This window comes from Eucalyptus grandis, chromosome 5, assembly GCF_016545825.1.
Source record: "Eucalyptus grandis isolate ANBG69807.140 chromosome 5, ASM1654582v1, whole genome shotgun sequence".
Lineage (NCBI taxonomy): Eukaryota > Viridiplantae > Streptophyta > Magnoliopsida > Myrtales > Myrtaceae > Eucalyptus > Eucalyptus grandis.
The window spans coordinates 14,249,004-14,263,394 of NC_052616.1; the positions used below are offsets into that span (position 1 = coordinate 14,249,004).

At 38.2% G+C, this 14,391-nt stretch overlaps 1 pseudogene; it reads right to left on the reverse strand.

Annotated features, from left to right (window-relative positions):
* Positions 1–20: 20 nt before the first annotated feature.
* LOC104446269 lies at positions 21–13,498 on the reverse strand (annotated as a pseudogene).
* Between the last annotated feature and the right edge of the window lie 893 nt (positions 13,499–14,391).

Sequence of the window (14,391 nt, forward strand, 5' to 3'; positions counted from 1 at the left end):
ATTATTAGATGAGCTTCAAAACCTTTTTAGTTCTAGGGACATATTAGCTTGTTAGCCTCTTAGAGGCTTTATAAGGATAAAATTTTATTAGCATTATCACAAAGCCTATCGAACTTATAACTCTCAAATTATATATGGAATTTAAGCAAAACACCTTAATAGTTCAATGTTTACATGCAATAGTAAGATCTTGTAGTGTACATGCTTACTTATAAGTGAACCACTAGCATCCAACATTAGAAATCCATATATTGTGATGGACCATACTTAATGATGGTCCAGTTCTTATATAGCCAATCTGGAACAGCACGAAGATGTAAGCCATTGTCGTTGTGAAGGGTCAACATGACCTTGTAGGTTACAGGTCTAGTTTCATCAGCTAATCTGAAACAGAGGAAGCAAAGGAGAGCTATTGGAACTATTTTCATCTGGCGATAAGCGAAATCCTTCCCGAGGCAGATTCCAGGACCAGCCTTCAAATAGGGAAGTGAGAGTGTCACCTGAAGATGATTGGAATATGCACCCACGCTTCGAATAAACAATTCACGAGGACTTAGGATAGACAAACAAACATTGAATGCAACAGATTTGAAAGGTGATTCGTTTTTGGAAAATTCCGTCCTTCAACCATCTTTCTGGTTTGAAATCCTCAGCATCTTCTCCCTAGATGTTATGCATTCTTCCCATTGAGTAAGCCCAGTAATATATGCCGTCCCCTTTTTTCACGTGGAAGCCATCTGGGAGAACGTCATCTGTTTCAGCACATTTTCCGTTCTGTTGTGCCGAAGTATGAAAGATCAAAGTCAGCACGTAAATTCTACACAAAGCCGAATCTTCTTAAATGCATCATCTATTTGGTTTGTGCTTGATTTGTAATTGCCAATCTGATGGATTTATAGCATCTGCATCGTTACTGATCATGTTTCCTTCGGAAGAATATCAACCCTTTTGCATGGGGTTTTACATTTGAATACAGCTTAAGAACTAGTTGCATGATCAGTTTGTTCTTTATCTTTTTCTGTGATGGATTTGAGGTCCGCAATATAATACTTGCAAGTGAACAGAAGATTACCGCCGGCACTGCATAGAGCCATAATATCTCTGTGAGCGTGGCATGAAGATAAGGGAAATTACCAAAAAAGTCATAAATCTATTGCGATTGTGCCAATTCAATCATTTTTTTTATTTTATCAATTTAGTCATAAACCTTTTACAATTATGTCAATTTAGTCAATCCGGCCAAAATTGGTGGTCGGCGTTGACATGAACGCCGGCCGTCCGGCGGGCGACATTGCAATTATATATATGTCGAATTTTTAAATATTTTTTGAATTTTTGAATTCTTTTTTTTTCCACTTTTTCCTTCCTTTGGCCGGTGAGGCTCATCCCCGTTGGCCACTAGCGAAGGCGAGCCTCACCCAGCAACGGCGAGGCCACCATCGCTAGATCTAGTGAGGCTCGGCCTTGTCGGTGGTTGGTGAGGCCACTGTTGCTAGATCTGGCAAGGTGAGGTCAAGCCTCGCCATCCCTTAGCGAGGAGCCTCATTGACCACCGGTGAGGTCAACCCTTGCCTTGGATTTGGTGAGGCTCGGCCCCGCCTTGCCATGGTGAGGGTCAACCTCGCTAGTGTTGGCGAGCTCGGCTCTCACCATGGCTGGGTGAGGCCAAGCCTCGCTAGATCTGGCAAGGCCTTGCCGGCCCTCACTTCTAGCCGGCGCCGGCCAACCAGAGGAAGGAGAAGGTTGAAAAAAAAAAAAAAAAATCAAAAAAAAAAAATTGCTATGTCGAAACTTTCACGGATGGCCGGTGTCCATGTCAACGCCGGTCAGCAAATTTTGGCCGGATGGACTAAACTGACACAATTATAAAATGTTTAAGACTAAATTGGTAAAAACAAAGTTTAGGACTGAATTGACATAATTGTAATAGATTTAGGAATTTTTTGATAATTCTCCCTAAAGATAGTGCATTCGGTCAGGCACGGGATCAGTAATTCTTTCCACGAAACAATCGGAGTTAGCTTCACTTGTTTGATCTCCCATCCCCTCCTTTATTTCTTCAGCAATCTTTTGCTACAGTAGGGGGTGTCTTCATAGCATGTAAAGGAACCACCATAAGGTATTTGTGGTAGTATCTTTTCCAGCGATCATGAAATTCAGAATTATATCCCTCAAGTACTTATCATTCATATTCTTTGGATCTTTCTCGCTCTCGAGCAAAATTCTTGAGAGAATGTCCTCCTTGTCATTCTTGTAGAAAGAAAATATGGAAAACGAATAATCAGTCAGAGGAATTGCCTAGGAAAAAACCTAGAAAATAGTACAACGTGGTGATGAAAACAATTTTTAGATGGCGCCACAAGTTTTCTAGCCAGAATTCCTCTGAAACCTAACTGTAGTCGAGCTTCTACAGAATTATTTCAAAGTTATTGTTGCTAAAATCTTCCCCAACATCACATGCCCTAATGCCTCTTTCGAATTTGCATTGTGTCTTGACAAAAGAACACCGTAAACGTAAAAAATTGAATAGCTAAATGTACGTTAAGTACGCATAGCTTCACTAATAAAAGAGAAGAAGAAAGTACTCACATGCTTTCGCTGCCCCAGAAGTTGATTCCTCATGATTCTGATAAGTTGATGCATGAAATTGTCGATGAGTGTAATGTTATTCCTAAGACGAGCTTTCAAATCGATGCTGAGAAGTCTTTTGAGCTTCCAAGATGGGTCAACTTCTCACCAGAAGGGAAGAAGTTTAGCCCAAGTGCCAAAACTTAGTATGGGAGATACTTAAGTGATTAAAGTTAGGAAAGTGACACTTAAATGTCATTTTTTATTGAAAAAGTTGGATACTTGAGTGCCATCTCCAACGAATCCCATCGAAAATCTTACGTGGTAATTTTTTTTTTTTATTAATTTCGCTTGCCTACGTGGCTCGCTGGAGAGCTAACTTAGTTTTGACTCACCCAAAATGACACCATTTCCATAGATGGCCAAAATAAAAGCCCTAAATCGGCCAAAATGATGTAATCTCTCAAATTGTCTCAAATTTAAACCATAAAATGGCCAAAATCCCCATTGAAGTGCTTGAACCCTAATTTCGATTTGCCCAAAATTCTATCATCGAATATTGAAAATGGAGAGGAGGACTTTCAGTAGCGCCTTAAATTCATTTCACCGAAGAGAATGAGAAGGTGAGCGATTATATTTATGTGGGTTACCGAGTCTAAGAAGAATATCATGGAATTGAATGAATCTTGGGAAAGATTTTATGAATGCATCGGATATAAAGAATGGTCGAAGTGCAAATACTTCAAATTGATCGATACGAAATTCTCTCATTGAGTCATGGAAGTGATATTGAACCTACTTGATGAACGACGTCAATATCCATCTATGTTTATGGACAATTTGGACGATATTGACTCAATGCAAGCTAAAACATTTTTGGCTAAACATTTGAAGAATGGAGTTTCAATGATGAAAATTGAACGAAAGTATTAACAAGCATTTATTGTAGTATTGTTTTGTTGTATATCCTACATTATGATGAAATGTAAAGCACTTAAAGATGAAAAGAAGTTTCTCCGATTGCCATAATTGAAAATGAGGAGGCAAATGTAATTGTTTTGGATCAAATGTAGGTTTTTTTTTTTTTGGAAGATGAGAAGAAATTTGTGTTGTTTCATAAGATTGTTGTAGCTTTGTTATTGTTTGCGCTGTCATATGTATTGTGGGTTACTTCTTGTGCATATAGGGAGGTCAATGAAAGGGAACGAATAAATGAAATGCTACTTATAATATGTTTTTGCTTGTTTTTGAATATAAACTGGTAAGAATGGATGTGTATTAGGTCAATGTGTTGTGGTAGCTCTTTTACTTGAATTGAATCTAAACATAAACATAAACTAGCAGCAAACATTGAATTAAATAGAGTTACCATAAGTTGAACTGAATATAAACCATCGGCTTCCTATTTTGTTACAAATCAGCATATACACAAGATAGACACTAGTGATTACTCGAGTATCATAAGTTATATTTAGTGATAACTTAAGTACTAATTACGATGAAAAAATGATCACTTAAATGTTAAGTTATTATTAAAAGTGCTTACTTAAGTGTAACTCATGGTTAAAAATAAACACTTAAGTGTCAAGTTTTTAGAATGTGATCAGTTAAGTATAAATTTTTGTAAGTTTTCTCTAAAAATTGCGCTAGCCACCAAGCATCACTAGTCACCACCATTGGCCACCAACCACACCAAGCAACCCAGCCACCATCTCGAGCCACCACTATGTTGGTGGTGTGTTGCTGAAGGTGCTCGTGCAAACTAAGCCTTGCACCAGTACCACCTGGTGCAAGATGTGCATATTGCACACTTGTACTAGGTGCATCATAAGCCCCCAACCCCCACCATAGACCCACCATTACAAAGCATCACTAGTCACCACCACCAATTACACCAACACTCGTTCCACCATACCGCCACCCAACCACCACCATAGTCCTACCACCTAGTAGCCATTGTGCCGATGGTGGGTTTGTTGCATAAGGTGTTGGTGCAAGCTAAGCCTTGCACCAGATGTAGCATGAGCTTCCAACCAAATCTCCACAATAAACCCACCACCAGTAGGCATCATCACTAGCCACCACCACCAGCCATACCAACATCCTAACTATCACCACAAACCACCACCAATAGCAGCAAGTGAAAGCATAATCCAAAAAATGAAAAAAGACAAAAATTTGACAAGCAACAAGATCGTTTCATTGATATTAAAATTAAGTTTTACAAACTCAATGACAAACTAAAAAAAAAAGAACCATCCATAGTAAGTTATAAACAAAACTTACTCCTAAGCTCCACCAATCAATATACACAACGGTTCCAGTATGTGCTCATTTTGATGAACTTTTCACTTAATTCTTAATTCTTGTACTCTTTCTAACTGGACGTGCAACTTTTTCTTCAACCATCTCAGCATGCACTAATTCAAATGGAGCTGCAACTCTCCTATGCTTAATTGATTTAGAAGGAGCTACAACTATCTAGGCTGAACTTATTCAAATGAACCTACAATTGGATTCTTACTCTTCTTTCTTGTTAGCCTAACCAATATCTTCTTCTTTGTTGGCGCAACCATTGATTTTTGAGTCGAGTCTTGAGAAATAAAAACTTATGAACTTGTCCTAGGCTACAAAAAAAACAAGTAAATTGTTAGCAAAAGTTTGCAGCATAAATTAAATTAAATGCAGCCAATAAAACTTACATTAAGAATGACTATTACAATATGCTCATATGTATAAATGTCATAACCATATTATCTTAGCCTCTTCCCAATAGTCTTTCTTGTTCGAAGGGAAGTATCACTTTTAGGAACCTGTAATTTGTTAGCTATTTTTCTTGCCTGTAATTTCGTAGGCCATTCTTTTGGTCTTTTAGCTACAATAGAGGCTTTTTTGACCAATTCTTCAGTTGAGCATCTTTTAGATAGCCTTTTTGTTTGTGCCCTTCACCTAACTTTCTTTTAGTTGTCCTTCCATCTAACTCTTCAGCTTTAGTAACGCCTTTTGTTGGCCCTTTTGGTGACCCTTGTAGTGACTCTTATGGTGATTCTTTTGGTGACTCTTGTGATGACCCTTGTGATGGCCTTTCAGTTGGCTACTTTGTTGGTAGTTGAGCCCCAACTTGCCTCTTTCAAATATGAGAAAAAGGTAAAAGGCATCATAGATAACGTAAATGAAAACTAAACACCAATTATTGAACTTACTAGGTATTTTTTTTCTTCGTTGCTGAAGAACAGTCCATTGAATTGGCCATTTAGGTTGCGCATGGTAACGTTTCTATATCTTCCAATTTATGTTCTTTTGTTTCCCGGAACAAAAAAAGAACAGAAACTTGTTTGGTAACGCTAAGTTGTTTTTCTATTTTGGGGAACATAAAGTTAGCCCAGGAATAAATTTGGAGTAGAAACAAGAAACAAAAAAAAATTGTTTATGTTCTCGAGAACAATTTCTAGAAATAAGTCAAATTTTCTTTATTTTTCTTTTATTCTTCTCTCTTGTCGCGGCCACCTTCAACCACCCAGAGACACCACCGCTGCTGCTAGCCGCCATCGGCCGCTGCTGCCTCCGGTCGCCCGTCGCCGCGTGCCACCACCGATTGCCCATCGCCGATCGCCGCCAACGCCGGTTGCCGGTCACCAGTAATTGCCACTGCCGGTTGTCGCTGCCACCTCCCGCCGCCGCTGCTAACTACCGCCCGTCGCCACCGCTACACGACCATTGGCCACTGGCAGCCAGGCGGCCGCGGGAGGGAGCGGCCGATGAGCTGTGCGGTGACGGTCGACGGTGATGGTTGGCTGCCGGCGGTTGTGCAATGGCGACGGCGGTGGCGGTCGGCGGTGGCGGTGGTCGTGGGCGGCGGCAGCAATCGGGTCGGCGGCGGCGGCGGCGACGATGGCGGTGGCGGGCAGCAAGCAACAGTTGGCGGGTGGCGATCCAAGAACAAGAATAAAAAACTAATAAATACAAAAAGAAACTATTGCGTTACCAAATGCATTTATATTCCATTTCTATTCCAATAGTATAAATTTTGTGTAGTTACCAAACGGATTCTTTTATTCAGAAATTGTTTCTCGGAATAAAAATAGAAAAGAACTATTTTTGAAAAAAAACTCTTCCCCAGCCAAGAAGCGTTGTCATGCACGCTCTTAGCTGCTTTGGTCAATCCTTCAGTTGGCTATCTTTTACCTCGCCTTCTTTGAATATGACATTTAGTTTCAAGTATAGTAGGGGCTTCGACCAATCCTTCACATGTCCTTCTCATGACCTAATAAAGACATTACATACAAGACCAATTGGGGTTATGTACATATTTATAATAAACCATAAAACAACATAAACATAAATTTTATGACTTACTAAGTTTCTTGTTGTTGATTGAAGAATAGTCGACTTACTTAGCCCTTCTATTTGCCCTTCTTCAACTGTCCCTTTACTAAGTCCTTCAGTTGGTCTCAATTGTTTTTGTTGCTTCCTCAATAACAACCTTTAATATTATGCCTTGCTACGTGGCAATAATAGCACATCATCTTTGCACCGGTCCTATTCATCATTTGTTGACCCCAAACTTCCCCCTCTGCCATTCTTCATTTTTGTTTTGGCCTTCCCATTTTCTTCTTCAATGGCAAAGGTTGAGGTGTTTCACGATCTATTGGCTCCTAGAACTTCCTATTTCTAATTGGTTTCATCATGTTAAGAAGTAAGATATTTCAATTTTTTGTACCAATCATCAATGTAATCCTCTGCATTATGGCCCCTCAACTGGATAACACATATGACATGTGTGCACGGAATTCCACTTAGTTGTCATACTTTACATGAACATTTCGTCGTACATAAATAGACAACATACTTATCGAAACATAACTCATATATTTTCAAGTATCGAGATGATTAGTTTGTCTAGCATCTATTATCTTCTCATTGAATGCTTCGCATATGTTGTTATCAATGTTATTGTGCTTGAATTTTTCTTTAAAAATGCTTTTTGGTTTTGTTTGGAATAGTATAGCAGAACTTTCCTTTGTCAACTGAAGCAGTCATTCTTTGGCCATCCTAAAGTCAGCCAAGTTTGTGCTGTTTGCTAACTACCAAAATTATGATTGCAGATTATCTCCTTTATAGATCTTTGCCCAATTTTTGTAAATGTGACGTGCACACATTTAATGTTCAGCATAGAGTAACAATTTGGCTACTACCACAACTGCAATAATTCAAAGTAAAAAATGTAAGCAAATAACATGTTGATATTAAAAAAGCAAATAATTGACTAGATTTTTCAAAAAAAAAGCAAACAGTTTCTTTTATTGGTTGCTCATGAACGTCCACCATTCCCCATTTGTTATTTTTAGGTCAGTCATCAGATTTTTCAAAAACGAGGATCAATTGTCTTTGTTCTCTACCCTCACAACAGCTTAAGCTAGTGGGAATATTTGTTTATTCGTATCTCTTCCAATCGTGGTTAACAATTCTCCCTTGCACAAGCCTTTTAAGAAATAGTCGTCCAATCCTAAAATCCATCTACAATCAACTAAAAATCTCCATCTGCATGCATCGAAGTGCACATAGAACTTATCGAATTTGGTTGCACTATTAGGAAGTGGCCTTTCAATGACCTCTACATATACTCTACTTAAAGGGTTTTGCAGTCTACACTCCTAAACATAATCCCACGTTTGTCTATATTCCTTGCCATACTAATTAATGAGTATTCTCATCACTTTTTACTTTTATTTTTTACACTGATTCCTAGATATATTGATGCCGACACGCTCCTTTACCAGCATCCTAAAGTCAATACTTTTGATCTCGGGCATCAACTTGATCAGATTGAAGAAATGCTTGCAAAACCATACACTTGTTACCATTTTGTTTTCAAAATTAATGGAACAAGTATATTCCTCTTTGTAAGCTCTAATTTGGAAGGATTCATTCTTCCTAACAAACGCACCCTAGATCTTCCATAGACAATTTTGCTGCAAATACCTAACTCTTATAATGGTCTTAGTATTTCTAATGAAGTCAATATTTCTTTGTGTAGCAATGGGGTTCTTCAATATAGCTTTCTTAAATTGTTTTGTATTTCTGAATTTCATACCTACTAACAAAGTAGGAGAAGCAAATGATGGATTGTAGGAATAAAACTTACTTTTCCTTCTATACACAACTCATTGATCTTCTTCAAGCTTGTTTTAGGAAATAACATTCTTGACGCTTTCTTTATAATCAATTTCATTGCTAGCAACACTAGCATCCGCAAGGCCTTCAACCCGGTTTGGAATTTCATCAATTACTTATAAAGCTACAAACCTATCTAACAAAAACTCCCTTTGCTTTTTTTTTTTTTAAAAAAAAAAAACTATGTAAGCTTCTCGTCGTCATCGTCATCACTTAAGAAATTTTCAACAAATAACCCTTCATCGTCATCATCACTTGATTCAGCTACATCCCAATCTAATTTAGTGACTGCGATATCACCTATGTCACCGTCACTCTGGTAAATTGCATCTACGCCCGTCTCATTCTTGTCCTATCTATCTTACCCTTTTTTATCCCTAACCTCAGTACTAGCTTGAATACCATATCCTCTTTCTCCCTACTTGGGTGCTCTCTCCATCATCATCTTCGTCCTCACTATTATTATTGTACTCAACGTATACTTTTGTCTTTTCACCATGAAGATAATGGTATAGGACATCCCTAAAACTATTATCATCTTTTAAGCTTTTCAAACCATCTCTCAAGCCTTTACTAGGAATATCATACAACAACTTTTGTACTTTATAAGGTAAATAGATCACTATGTTCCTAATAAATCCAATATAAGATGTCTTCTTTATATCAACAAAGATAGTGCCTCATTTCCCCCTCATACTCCCACTCATTCTCTCCAATCGTAAAATTCCCACCATAGTAAATAACGATAGTAACATAATCCTTATCATATGTCATTTCTGCAACCAAGGAGGAAAAAAACAGTTAGCTTTTGGGACCACATCCACAAAGATAATAGAAATTGCATATGGAGGTCCCCACACTTTTATAGACTTTATTAAAGAAAAGAATGAAGAAGGAAGAGATGCACATGTCAGACTATTTACTGGAAAGATGCTCCCACGACAAACAGAGATCTCCACAATGATAGCCACTTAGATTATGTTGCATTCCCTTAAAATATTGACCAACAAAAAGAGGTCCTTACGATAAGCATGAGTCCCTACGACACCCATTTCAACATTTCAATTTTAAAAAAAATGCCCAGAAGTCCCTACGACAACCATTCCAAACCCTAAAAATTGCCCTCACACATCACATTTCACATTTGACCCCTTAAAATCGCCATCACACATCACAATACCATATTTGAGCTCTAAATTACACATCACAGTAGCATATGGCCCATAGTTTTCCCCTCGCCGAGCCTTATAATGTGAGGTTGAGCCCTAAATTGCCAATCCGAACCCCCATTAGGGTTCGAGCACTACATCTAAGCCGTAAATCATACATTAAAATACCTTCCAAGCCCCATATTTCCCAGCTGTGCCATTTTTGATTGGAGTCCTAATAGACGAGTTCGAGCCCTAATTTCACCATGGGGGAGGGGACGAAGAGAACAAACTTGAGCGAACGACGACGCTAAACTACAACGGCAACCGACAGCAGGAGCAATGACCACCTTAGTGAGTGTGAATGGTGTCCATGAATGGTGATAGAGAGAAGGACGTCAAATCTGGTGTGAATGCGAGTGTGAATGGAGAGAAGTGGCGACGACCAAATCTGATTAAGTCAAAAAAATAAGCTAAATGACGTCGTTTAGCACCAAGAAAAAATGACGTCGTTTAGGTCAGCCAAGCTAGCATGGATGGGAGACATTGTTTTCGTTGTCCATGTGCGCTTTTTTATTTTTATTTTTAAAACATTTGCCACCTTAGTAAAGCATTTTGTTGGAAAATGCCACATATGTAATTTGACCAGCTTTTCTCACCATCGACATTTAATTGATCCATTTTGATTCGATTTTGATATTTAAATATTACTTTCTTAACTTTTGACACTTAAGTATCCATCCGTATCAAGTTTTGATACTTTAGATGTCTGGCACTCTTGCTAGTAGTTTAGTGCATTTGCCTCATCAAACGCTTTAATGAAGGCTCTTCCCTCTTTGCTTGATCCCTCTAAGCAATTTAGTTCCACACCAAATCCAACTTTGAAGATGGAATCCAAAGTGCATCTCATCAATATATCCTTCGAGACATGATGTAACACAATACAATAAGGGTGCTTTAGTAACCATTATATTTTCAAAAATAATTTTCTTTAAGAAATAATTCTTTTTTATTCTATTCCCTAGAATAATTTTATGAGTAAATAAAAGCGTTTGGTAACTACCTAAATTTTTTGTTGTCTGAATAAAAATGCGTTTGGTAGGACTCTTAAATTTTTTTTTTTTCTAAAATTTTAAATACTTTTATTATATTTTTCTTATTTTCTTATTTTTTCCTTTTATCTTCTTCTTCCTCCTTTGTGGCTAGTTGCTGGCCGTCGCAAGGTTTGACGAGCTCGTTGAAGGCTCGCCTAGCCACTGCAAGCCTCGACCTCGTGCCACTTGGGTGAGGTTGAGCTTCACTTAGCCAGGCGAAGCTCATCCTCCCCTAAATTTGACGAGTTGGCCGGACCTCTCTTAATTGGTTGTTGGTGACATCAATGGTGGCTAGCAAATGGCCGGTGACCGACTGGGAGGAAGAAGAAGAGAGAAGGATAAAAGAACAAAAGAAAAGAGAAAAAAAAAATAGGTTGGGTTTGATTATGTAATTATTCTCGAGAACAAAAAAAAAAAAATCTACTTTTTGATTATGTTAAAATCTATTTCTAAGAAAAAAGATTATCAAATGGAATTATGTTCCAAATTTATTTTTGGGAACAATAAATAGAATCAATTACTATTTAGCCTATTAATAAATAGGGCATAAGCAAACCAATGCACAATGTTCCGATTAGGAGGAAGCATGTTGAATGACCCAAATTGGGAGCTGCCTAAACTGGACCGGACTAGACCAACCGATTTGGTCTGATTCCCGGTTCCATAAAAGTGCAACAAGTGATTGATGGTTCGGTTCCTAGTTTCGGGGAACCGAATCGGACTTGACTAATGAACTGGACCGGCTCTTTTTTATTATTAAAAATATATATTTTAATTTCTTTAAAATAGCCATAAAAACTAAAATAGTAACAACTCTGGTATTTTTCTTAATTTTTAATTTTTTTGCTAAGTAGTTGGTTCCATGGGACCGATCCTTGGTCCTAGGACTGTCTGGTCCAGTTCCCGATCCTAAAAATTGGGAACCAGTCCTTTCAGTCCAGTTCTCGATTCTTGGGTGGAACCGGATCGGATCGAGAACTAATCACCCCTAGTTTCAATACCTTCTTGCGTATCGTAAAAGACCATTATCAAGAAATGTTCTTTCTTCTACTCTTATGGTTCCCCCCTTCTCTTTCTCTCTCAAAAACCGTTTGGGTGGAGAATGAGGAAGACTGACGAATACTGCGTGATGGTTGCTACTATCGTCGAGTGACCACAACGGTTTTTGTCTATCCTAGGTTCTCTTCGAGACTAGCTATTTCCAACTCTTTAGATTGCATACACATCCAATCATTTTTCAGACATGGTTAGAATATCTGTCAAATCCGGATGACCGACTTTAGCATATTTTTTTAATATTCTACTGCAGATATGCAGTCCTTATGTTCGATTCCATTCGTCTTATCTTTCTTTCATAGTGGTTTTGATCATCGTGGAGTTCTCACAATTCAAAAGTTGAAACTACTCGCATATCGAATCCCTCGGAAGCAGCTGATAACTCCTCCAATACCTTGACTAGCTTCGCAGCATTCTTCCTGAACACGCAACAACTAAAATCTCTGAGCACCCTCGTAGCAAACTCAGAGCTTGCGACCTTTCTCTGCTTCTTCCACTTCTCTCCATCCACCACGAAAATCCCCTCGCCAAGCAAATCCTTCATTATGTCTATGTTGTACTTGTCCTTCGTGTACTTATCGAAGTTGGTCTTTAATATGTGCTCGATATTTCTCACATCGGTTGTGTGGGTCTCACTCCCGTCCAGCGTGAGGAGACAATGTCGGAGATCTCCTCCCTACTCCGGTCACGTAGTCGTAGGGATGGTTGAAGTAGATGAGTTGAGTGAAGGCCGTCCCGCGAACGGGCACATGCTTAGAGCTACAGAGGGACTTGCCGGCAAAGGTTTTCAGTCGGAGAAGCACAGAGGCGATGAAGAGCAACTAAAATGAGCGCCGTGGAGTAGAGCATCGCGGAAACGATGTTCATGTCCCTTTGTGTGTGTGTGTGTGTGTGTGTGTGTGAAGATGATGGAAGGTAACGAGGATGGAGATCAAGTAGATGATATCCTTGCATAGGTTTATGTCTCAAGACTCTTGACTTTGTGCATTTGTTTACTTAGCATTTGTAGGTTTTAATGATGTGGCAAGAAGGATTAAATTAGTGTTTGTGATTGAGACGTGGATAGTGGGAAGCGGAGATTACGCACGCGTAGGAACTGATGGGCAAGTTTTGGTTTGATCTGTGTGTTGTGGGTGAAGTTTGAGAACTCGGAAGTGGTCGGCAGGCGAGCCGGCCAATGAAATAATTATTAAAAAATAAAATAAAATATTATAAAATATTATAACAAATTTTGTTTATGCTAGCATCAACTAGACTGTTGGCCATGTCAGTGCTAGCTGGCCAAAAATGTCAACACCAACCAGTCAAAATTATTTATGTTAGCGTCAGCCTAATAGTTGGCCATGTAAACACCAACTGGCCAAAATTGTTCACCTTAGCGTCGGCCGAATAGTTGGCCATATGAGCGCCAGCCAGGCCAAAATTGTTCACGTTAGTGTCGGTTAGATAGTTGGCCATGTTAGCGTCAATTGATAAAAAAATGTCAGTGCCAGCCAGCTAAAATTGTTCACGTTAGCATTAGTCGGACAATGGCCATGTCAATGCCAACTAGCCAAAATTGATCAAATGGACTAAACTGGCAAAAATATAAAAGATTTAGGACTGAATTGATAAAAAAAAAATTATAACTAAATTGATACAATTATAATAGGTTTAAGATTTTCTTAAAATTAGGAAAACGAATTCCAGCTTTCTCAATAGATGAAAATCATTTCCCAATATTCTTACCTTTTACCAAAAAAAAAAAAAAATCAATTCCCAACCGTAACAGCTCTCCTAACAAATGCTCACTTCTTACATTTTTCAAAATTTGTTATTTCAAATGAAATTTATTAAACACTTGAAAAAGTTTGCAAACACGCCTTTTCAGTATATCATTAAACAAATGAAAATTATCAATTTTTTAATGATTTTTACAAAAATATTTATCATTAATTTTTTACACGAAACAAACACATCCTAAGGAGAACCACCCAACAAGAGAGTTAACTTTCTGGAGTTTCTCGAGTCATGCGTTATGCTACTAAAACTAACCCAGAAAACCTCATAATATGGTTGTTATCCTTTTTTGCTGATCCCCTCTCCTGCCTGTCAGAGGTGAGATCGTACAAAAAAATGCTTTTCAACTTCTAGGGTTTCTCTTCTAACTTGGTGAACTTGAACCAACTTCAAAGTTGGCATAATGACAATGAAAGATAAATAGTATTCTTCATGCATCTTTTCGCATGAGAGATTCAAGATCGGATGAATAAAAAATATGAATATCTTTTCATTTCACAGTAATCATATCTAATTTTATCTCGGTACATTGAAATAATGACAAACATTACAAATGAATATTATAAGTATCG